Source organism: Dasypus novemcinctus, chromosome 21 (genome assembly GCF_030445035.2).
Source record: "Dasypus novemcinctus isolate mDasNov1 chromosome 21, mDasNov1.1.hap2, whole genome shotgun sequence".
Classification (NCBI taxonomy): domain Eukaryota; kingdom Metazoa; phylum Chordata; class Mammalia; order Cingulata; family Dasypodidae; genus Dasypus; species Dasypus novemcinctus.
Genome location: NC_080693.1, coordinates 61,609,137 through 61,616,503, shown reverse-complemented (window position 1 = coordinate 61,616,503; position 7,367 = coordinate 61,609,137). Strand labels below are relative to the sequence as shown.

Sequence of the window (7,367 nt, the reverse complement as noted above, 5' to 3'; positions counted from 1 at the left end):
TTTACCCTGGGGTGGCAAAACTCTCCCAGAACATTGAGTGGGAACATTCACCCTCTTCAATGCTGGTGCAAACTCACCCAATCTGTACAATGGGTGGGGTTCCTCCCTTGGCCCAAAGTGATGTCTTAATTCCAGAGCTCAGCTTCCATGGTTTTCCTCTTAAAGCTGTTTCTCCTTCAATCTCTCCTTTCCATGTCTCTTTTAGTCCAAGCTGACAGTGGTTTTGTTCACACAGTTCTCTCAAAAAACTTGTTGGTTTAGCATGCAAGAAGCAGGGGTCCAAACCCTCAGACAATAAGACTTTCCACATGTCTTTCCAAGATAACTACATCTTCAATCCTGATTTGTAAGTTCCAAGTTTATTTGAGTCCTCCAATAGGACGCTTTCATCTGGGAGCTTGATTTCCAGAGGCTTGGAATTTCCAGATTCAGTTTCTGTTTTCTTTGTGCCTGACAGTTCAGTCCTCAGTATATCTCCCTCACCTAGCATTTTGCTATAAGTTGCAAGCAGAAGCCAAGCCACGTTCACCAGGTTTACTTTGGAAATTTCTTCAGCTAAATGCCCAGGCTTGCCATTTTCAAATTCTGCCTTCCATAAAACACCAGGAGTTAATCTTGCTGAATTCTCTGCAATTTTAAAACATGGATCGCCTTTCCTTTAGTTTTCTTTTCTTTTTAAAAAAAATTTTTTTACAAGATTTATTTTATATATTTCTCTCCCCTTCCCCTCTGTCATCTGCTCTCTGTGTCCATTCCCTGTGTGTTCTTCTGCATCCACTTTTATTATTAGGTGGCATTGGGAAACTGTGTCTCTTTTTTGTTGTGTCATCTTGCTGTGTCATCTCTCCATGTGTGCAGCACTACTCCTGGGCAGGCTGTGCTTTTTCCATGCGGGGTGGCTGTCCTTGTGGGGTGTGCTCCTTGCATGTGGGACGCCCCTATGCCAGGGTGCCCCTGCGTGGCAGGGCACCTCTTGCCTGCTGCAGCACTGCACATGGGTCAACTTACCACATGGATCAGGAGGCCCTGGGGATCAAACCCTGGACCCTCCATATGGTAGATGGACTCTCTATCAGTTGAGCCACATCCACTTCCCTCTCTGTTTTCAACAATAGTTTCATCATGTACTTCTTTTTTTTTTTAAGATTTATTTTTTATTTATTTCTCTCCCCTTCCCTGCCCCCCACCCCTAGTTGTCTGCTCTCTGTGTCCATTCACTGTGTGCTCCTCTGTGTCCACTTGTGTCAGCAGCACCTGGAATCTGTGTCTCATTTTGTTATGTCGTCTTGCTCTGTCAGTTCTCTGTGTGTGAGGTGACATTTCTGGGCAGGCTGCACTTTTTTTTTTGCACTGAGCAGCTCTCCTTACAAGGCACACTCCTTGCGCATGGGGCTACCCCTACGTGGCACAGCACTCCTTGCATGCATCAGCACTGTGCATGGGCCAGCTTGTCACATGGGTCAGGAGGCCCTGGGTTTGAACCTTGGACCTCCCATATGGTAGGTGGACATCGCAGCCGTTGGGCCAAATCCACTTCCCATCATGTACTTCTAAAGCATCATAAAAAGTCTCTTCGGCATCCATATTCCCATCAACAGTCTCTTCAAAGTAATTTAGGCTTTTTCCATCAAGCATCTCACAATTCCTCCAAAAAATACTGCTTACCCATTTATAAAATCCTTCCACCATTTTGGTAATTGCAAAAGTACTTCCCCACTCTTTTGTACCAAATTCTGTATTAGTCAGTCAAAGGGATGCTAATGCAAAGTACCAGAAATTGGTCGGTTTTAATAAAAGGTGTTTATTTGGGTTAGGAGCTTACAGATACCAGGCCATAAAGCATAAGTTATTTCCCTCACCAAAGTCTATTGTCAAGTATTGAAGCAGATGGCTGCTGACATCTGCCAGGGTTCAGGCTTCCTGGGTTCCTCCCATCCAGGGTTTGCTTCTTCCTGGACTCAGTTCCTCTCTTCCTGGGGCTTGCTTCTCTTCTCTCTGTGAGCTTACTTCCTGGGGCTCCAGCTTAAGGCTTCAGCATCAGCTTCCAACTTCAAAGTTCAAACGTCAAATATCCTCAGCTCTGTCCTTTGCCGTGTCTTTTATCTTAGGTCCCCATGACGTGGCCCAATGAAAGCCCTCATCACAACTTAATCACACCCAGGTACAGACCAGATTACAAATATAATCCAATATCTATTTTTGGAATTCATAACCATATCAAACTGCTACAACATGCAATGGAATATTATTCAGCCGCAAAAAGAAGTAAAGTGCTGGTACATGCTACAACGTGGATGAACTTTGAAGACAGCAAGTTGAATGAAATCCAGACACAAAAGGACAAATATCATACCATCTCATTTATATGAAATAACTGGAATCCGCAAATTCATAGAGATAAAAAGTAGATTACAGTGTACTGGGGGTAGAGGTTGGGGTGAGCAATGGGGAGTTAATGCTTAATGGGTACAGAGTTTCTGTTTGGGGTAATGGAAAAATTTTGGTATTGGATGGTGGTGATGGTAGCACAACACTGTGAATGTCATTACCCCCATTGAATTACATATTTGAATGTCATTAAAATAGGAAATGTTATTTTATATATATATATAACCACAATAAAAACTTTTTTTAAAAATTAACTAATCAAATTTAAAAAGGGGTGTGAGGAGGTGTATTGCCAGCCAAAGGGGTGCTGATGCAAAATACCAGAAATCTGTTGGCTTTTATAAAGGGTATTTATTTGGGGGTAGGAGCTTACAGATAACAGGCCATAAAGCATAAGTTACTTCCTTCACCATAGTCTATTGCCATGTGTTGGGGCAAGATGGCTGCCAACATCTACTAAGAAGAGTTCAGGTTTCTTGGGTTCCTCTCTTCCACAGGCTCCATTTCTCTCTGGGCTGTGCCCTCTCCACAAGGCCAGCTGTAGACTATGAGATGAATGGCTCTGTCTCTCTCTCCCGGGCTTCTGTCATGTCTAAGGAGCCACCTCTATTCCTCTGTGTTATTCTCCTGTGTGTTCACTTCCCCAAGGCCCAGCTCAAAATTCCCAACTCCATCCTTTGTAGAGTCTTTTTTTTTCCTAAAGATTTATTTTGTATTTCTCTCCCCTTCCCCCCCCCCCCCCCCCCCAGTTATCTGCTCTCTGTGTCCATTTGCTGTGTGTTCTTCTGTGACCGCTTCTATCCTTATCAGCAGCACTGGGAATCTGTGTTTATTTTTGTTGAGTCATCTTGTGTCATCTCTCCATGTGTGTGGCGCCATTCTTGGGCAGGCTTCACTTTCTTTCATGCTGGCCAGCTCTCCTTACGGGGTGCACTCCTTGTGCATGGGGCTCCCCTACACAGGGGACACCCCTGCATAGCAGGGCACTCCTTGTGCGCGTCAGCACTGCTCATGGGCCAGCTCCACACGGGTCAAGGAGACCTGGGGTTTGAACTACGGACCTCCCATGTGGTAGGTGGACGCCCTATCCATTGCGCCAAGTCCATTTCCCTGTAGTGTCTTTTATCTGTGATTTCCCACCCACCAAGGGGCGGGGATTATACTCAATGCCCTACTGACATGACCCAATCAAAGTCCTAATCATAGTTTAATCGATTAAAAATGGTACCTCTGACAGACCACTTTACAAATATAATCCAATAACTGTTTTTGGAATTCAAAAGCAATATCAAACTGCTACAGGAAGCTAGGCCAGACTCTGCAGGATTTTGTGAGTCAAGCAAAGAGGGAGCATTGATTGAGTTCCTACCACATGCCCAGCTGTTAGATGCTCAATATTTTTCATTTAGTATGGATTTTATCCTATAAGTAATAGAGAACAATAGAATTTTTTAAGCAAGCCATAACATTACTGGAGATGTTTTTAAATTTTATAATTTTATAAATTTATAAAATTTATAATTTTAGGATGATGTCCCTGGCAGTCAGGCAAAAGACAAGTTGGAGTGAGGAGAGACTAGACTATTCAGGAGGCCATAGCGTTGGCCCAAGAGAGAAAAATTGCTTTAACCAATAAGGCTTCGGTGAGGGCTTCAGTCAGAGGCTGAACAAGAGAGAGGGTCTGTAGGTCAAGGCAGGGACGGATTTTGTGTGTGAGGTGGGATGGTGAAGGAAGCAAAGGTCAGCTGCTGAGGGAGCAGCAGAGAGGAGCAGGGTTTGAGTGGCTGGGTAAAGTTATGGGATTTGGAGTCCAAAACCTGGCTCTAAACCATGTGGTTTACTGCTGAGTATCTCTGTGAGGATGCCATGCTGCCTTTGCCTTAGTTTCCTATCAGTGAGTAATACGGCAGCTCCTGTTTGCCATCCATGATTGTTGTGAAAAAGAAAAAAGTGTGAAAATGTTTTGTAAACAGTAAATCACTTAACAAATCTTAGACACTATGTTATTAGAGAGGTAGTCAAGTGCATGGGATAGCACAGCTAAGGCAGAGTTTAGCTGAAGTAGAAGGGGAGGGATATCTGTCCCAGTGTGTAGATAAGATAAACAGAACAAGGAACACAAATACACACTCACAAAATTCAGATAATACAGCAATTTCTACACTGGGCTGGGTGTTTAAGGCAATGGGAGACTCTCAATCCTACCACCAATGATCCTATCAGTTGTCCTATAGATACTTTCATCTCTTATTTGGATAGAAAGTAATCCAAGTAGCCAAGGAAGCCTGTGAATTTGTGAGTAAAAGCTCATGCTATATTTTTCTGGAGTCAGAATTCAGTCTCCACAATAGTCTCCACAGACTCTCAGAAGGGTCTATGACACCTCCCCCCACCACCCTGCCCCCAAAAGGTTGAGTCATTGATTTTCTCACCAGAAATGAATAATAATAGTAACTGGTGAGATAAGGGGAGGAAGAGATATTCATTTTTCACTTTCAGCCTTTCTGAACTGTTTGAATTTTCTAACCATGAGCATGTATTAGTTTCATTTTTTAAAAAACAACCTGTTATTAGGTGGGATTTTTTTTTTTGTTTTTTGTTTTAAGATACAAAAAAACAAAAAAAGATATTAGGGTTTGTTATCTGGGTGGTAAGATAATGGGAACTTTTTAGATTTCATCTTTGTTCCTGTTAGTATTAAACAAACACAAATATTATTTTTTTAAAAGCCTGATAGTGAAACAAAACAAAAAATCACTGTTATGTAAACTTCATCCTTTATTATGTTAAGCAAAATGTCTATACTTCTTATAAATTATTGGCTCCACTTCAGTAAAATCTGCAGACGAAGAGGAGGTAAAGAAGGAAAAAAGCAGGCAATTTCAAGTATCTCAACTCAGACACCCCAAAATGTCCAATACTGTGTATACGGGTGAACCTTCATTTATACTGTCTTGTGCATTCTCATGTACTGGCCAACAGGCAAGTCGTTGACGTTTGATTCTTGACGCGACAGAGCGGAGGACAGGGTAAATCCACTACCGTCTCCCCACGTACTCTAGCAATTACTCTATTTCCACGTCATGTTTCCGGGTGTGTGTCCCGACTCACGCAGAAATTGAGATTTAAAGCAGGTAGGAGTCACCCATGTTCTTTTTGTCCCCAAAAACCCAATTCAGGAGTTGGGTCCCCTGAAGATCTGGCGATACCTGGGGGTTGTCTAACTGGCTGATTCCCACGTGTTAAGAGGCTCCCAATCTCGACCCCCACGTGGCGCTACCGGCCGGGAACGAGCAAACGGGTAGGGAGGAGTTGCATCAGGGGTATTTAAAGGGTCTTGACGTCACACACTGCCAGGAACTCAGCTGAGTTTTCAGCAGGACATTCCGGTCATCTTCCCTCCCTCCCTGCGGGCTTCGGTGCCGAAGGCCTGCGTTCTTCTCCGGTTGCTGCGGAGGGAGGAGCACGACGCTTTCCGGAACAGCCAACGCAGGGGCGTCGCCAGCCTTCTCTTGCCTCCGCCCTTTCCCCCAGTGGCTCTTCTCATTGGCCAGTGGGTGTGGCTTCGGGTGCACAGCGCGCGCTGTGGGTCCTCGTGTGGCCCCGAAAGTGGGCGGTCCGTGAATTATACATAAAGGCGTGTCTAGGCCGGGTTGGAGCTGGGCGGGGATTGGCTGGAAGGGCTGTAATTCATCCGTTTCCGGAGCTGCGGCGGCGTAGACTAGGAGGGGGAGCCTAGGGTTCCGACGTCGCGGCGGAGGGACCCAGACGAACCGGTTCGGTGAGAAGCACTGAGCTTCGGTGCTCTGTCTCCGCGCCCGCTAGGAGAGGCCGTGGCCGGAGGGAGGCCCGCGCACGCACGCCGGTCCGAGCGCAGCCGCTGCCGTCGGGCCTCAGCCCGAGAAACAGGTGAAGGGAGTGAAGGGCGCGGCCGCCTCCCCGGGCGGCCCCCAGGCCTGGCGCACCCCGGCAGGCGCCGGAGGGGGTGGGAGCCTCTGGGGGCTTTTGGGTGGGCGTTTGATGGAAACCTCAGTGGGGCGGCTATACGACTACTCCCAGAAACAACAGGAGCGGGCCTCTGAAGGCACAGGGGGCGCTGGAAGGAAGATTTTCGTTCCTGCGAGAAGGGGGAGAAGCCGAGGGAGAGTGAGAATGAGCCGAGGGGGTGGACTATGGGGCGAGGACACCCTGGAGGGAGGGGTAGTCCCCCGATTTCCTGCTCCTTGGGGCTCTGGGCACGTTCTGGCCTCAGGAGCGACTGTCAGGCGGGCGATTACTGGAGGGGGACGCGTGGGCAGGGGTCCGGCGGCTCCCAGCAGAGCCACTTTCTCGGCCTGGTCGGGTTCCCGCACCTTTAGGAGCCAGCTTTGCCCCTCTGGAGGGAGAAATAGCTGTCTGCCCCTAAGAAATTCACGGGCTGATTGGTTGTGGTAGATTATTGCATAAGAATTAAGTTTCCTGTAGGGAAATTGACAGACTTGTGCTCTCTAAATTTCCTCGCGTCTTTTTCTAATTGAAGTTGGGCTTTCCTCCTCCCCCCACTCCCTTTCCAGAAGCAAAAAAAAAAAAAAAATAAAGCCCCAGTCAGTTCAGCTCTAGAGAAGAATAAACCTGTTTTCTCCTTGACATTGTTCTTTTGTAAACACCTGGTAAACTCAGCCAGAAGATAAATAATTGAGCCATTGCGCTTACTGGATTGTGGTGTTGCTTAATTGCATAGGACAGAATGAACCAACAGAGTGGGAGTTTTCTGTCTCAGAGCCAAGATCTTGGGTAAACGCAGAAGAGAGGGAAACAGGCAGGCCTTGGTAAAGCCATATGTGCAAACTTTACCTGTGTTGGTGGGTGTGGTTGCATTTCAGTTATCAGAATTAATAACATCACCCAAGTTTTTTCCATGTTTAGTGTACATCACTCTTCTTTCAAGTAGGTGTGTTTGTTGACACAATCAGTGGTTAGTCACTTTTTCTAATTAAAAA

The 7,367-nt window shown here is 46.2% G+C and overlaps 1 protein-coding gene across 15 annotated transcripts in view; it reads left to right on the top strand.

The window, feature by feature from the left end:
* The first annotated feature begins 6,038 nt into the window (after window positions 1-6,038).
* The window catches only part of STAT3 (signal transducer and activator of transcription 3), a 69,396-nt gene continuing 68,067 nt past the window's right edge, over window positions 6,039-7,367 (top strand). For 5 of the 15 annotated variants that reach the window (XM_004472451.4, XM_058284275.1, XM_023582782.2 and 2 more), the window contains exon 1: window positions 6,039-6,297. The gene's annotated coding sequence lies outside the window, so the exon portion shown is untranslated. The remainder of the gene's footprint in view (window positions 6,298-7,367) is intronic. The other 10 variants (XM_071210669.1, XM_071210666.1, XM_071210664.1 and 7 more) reach the window with 4 other exon arrangements.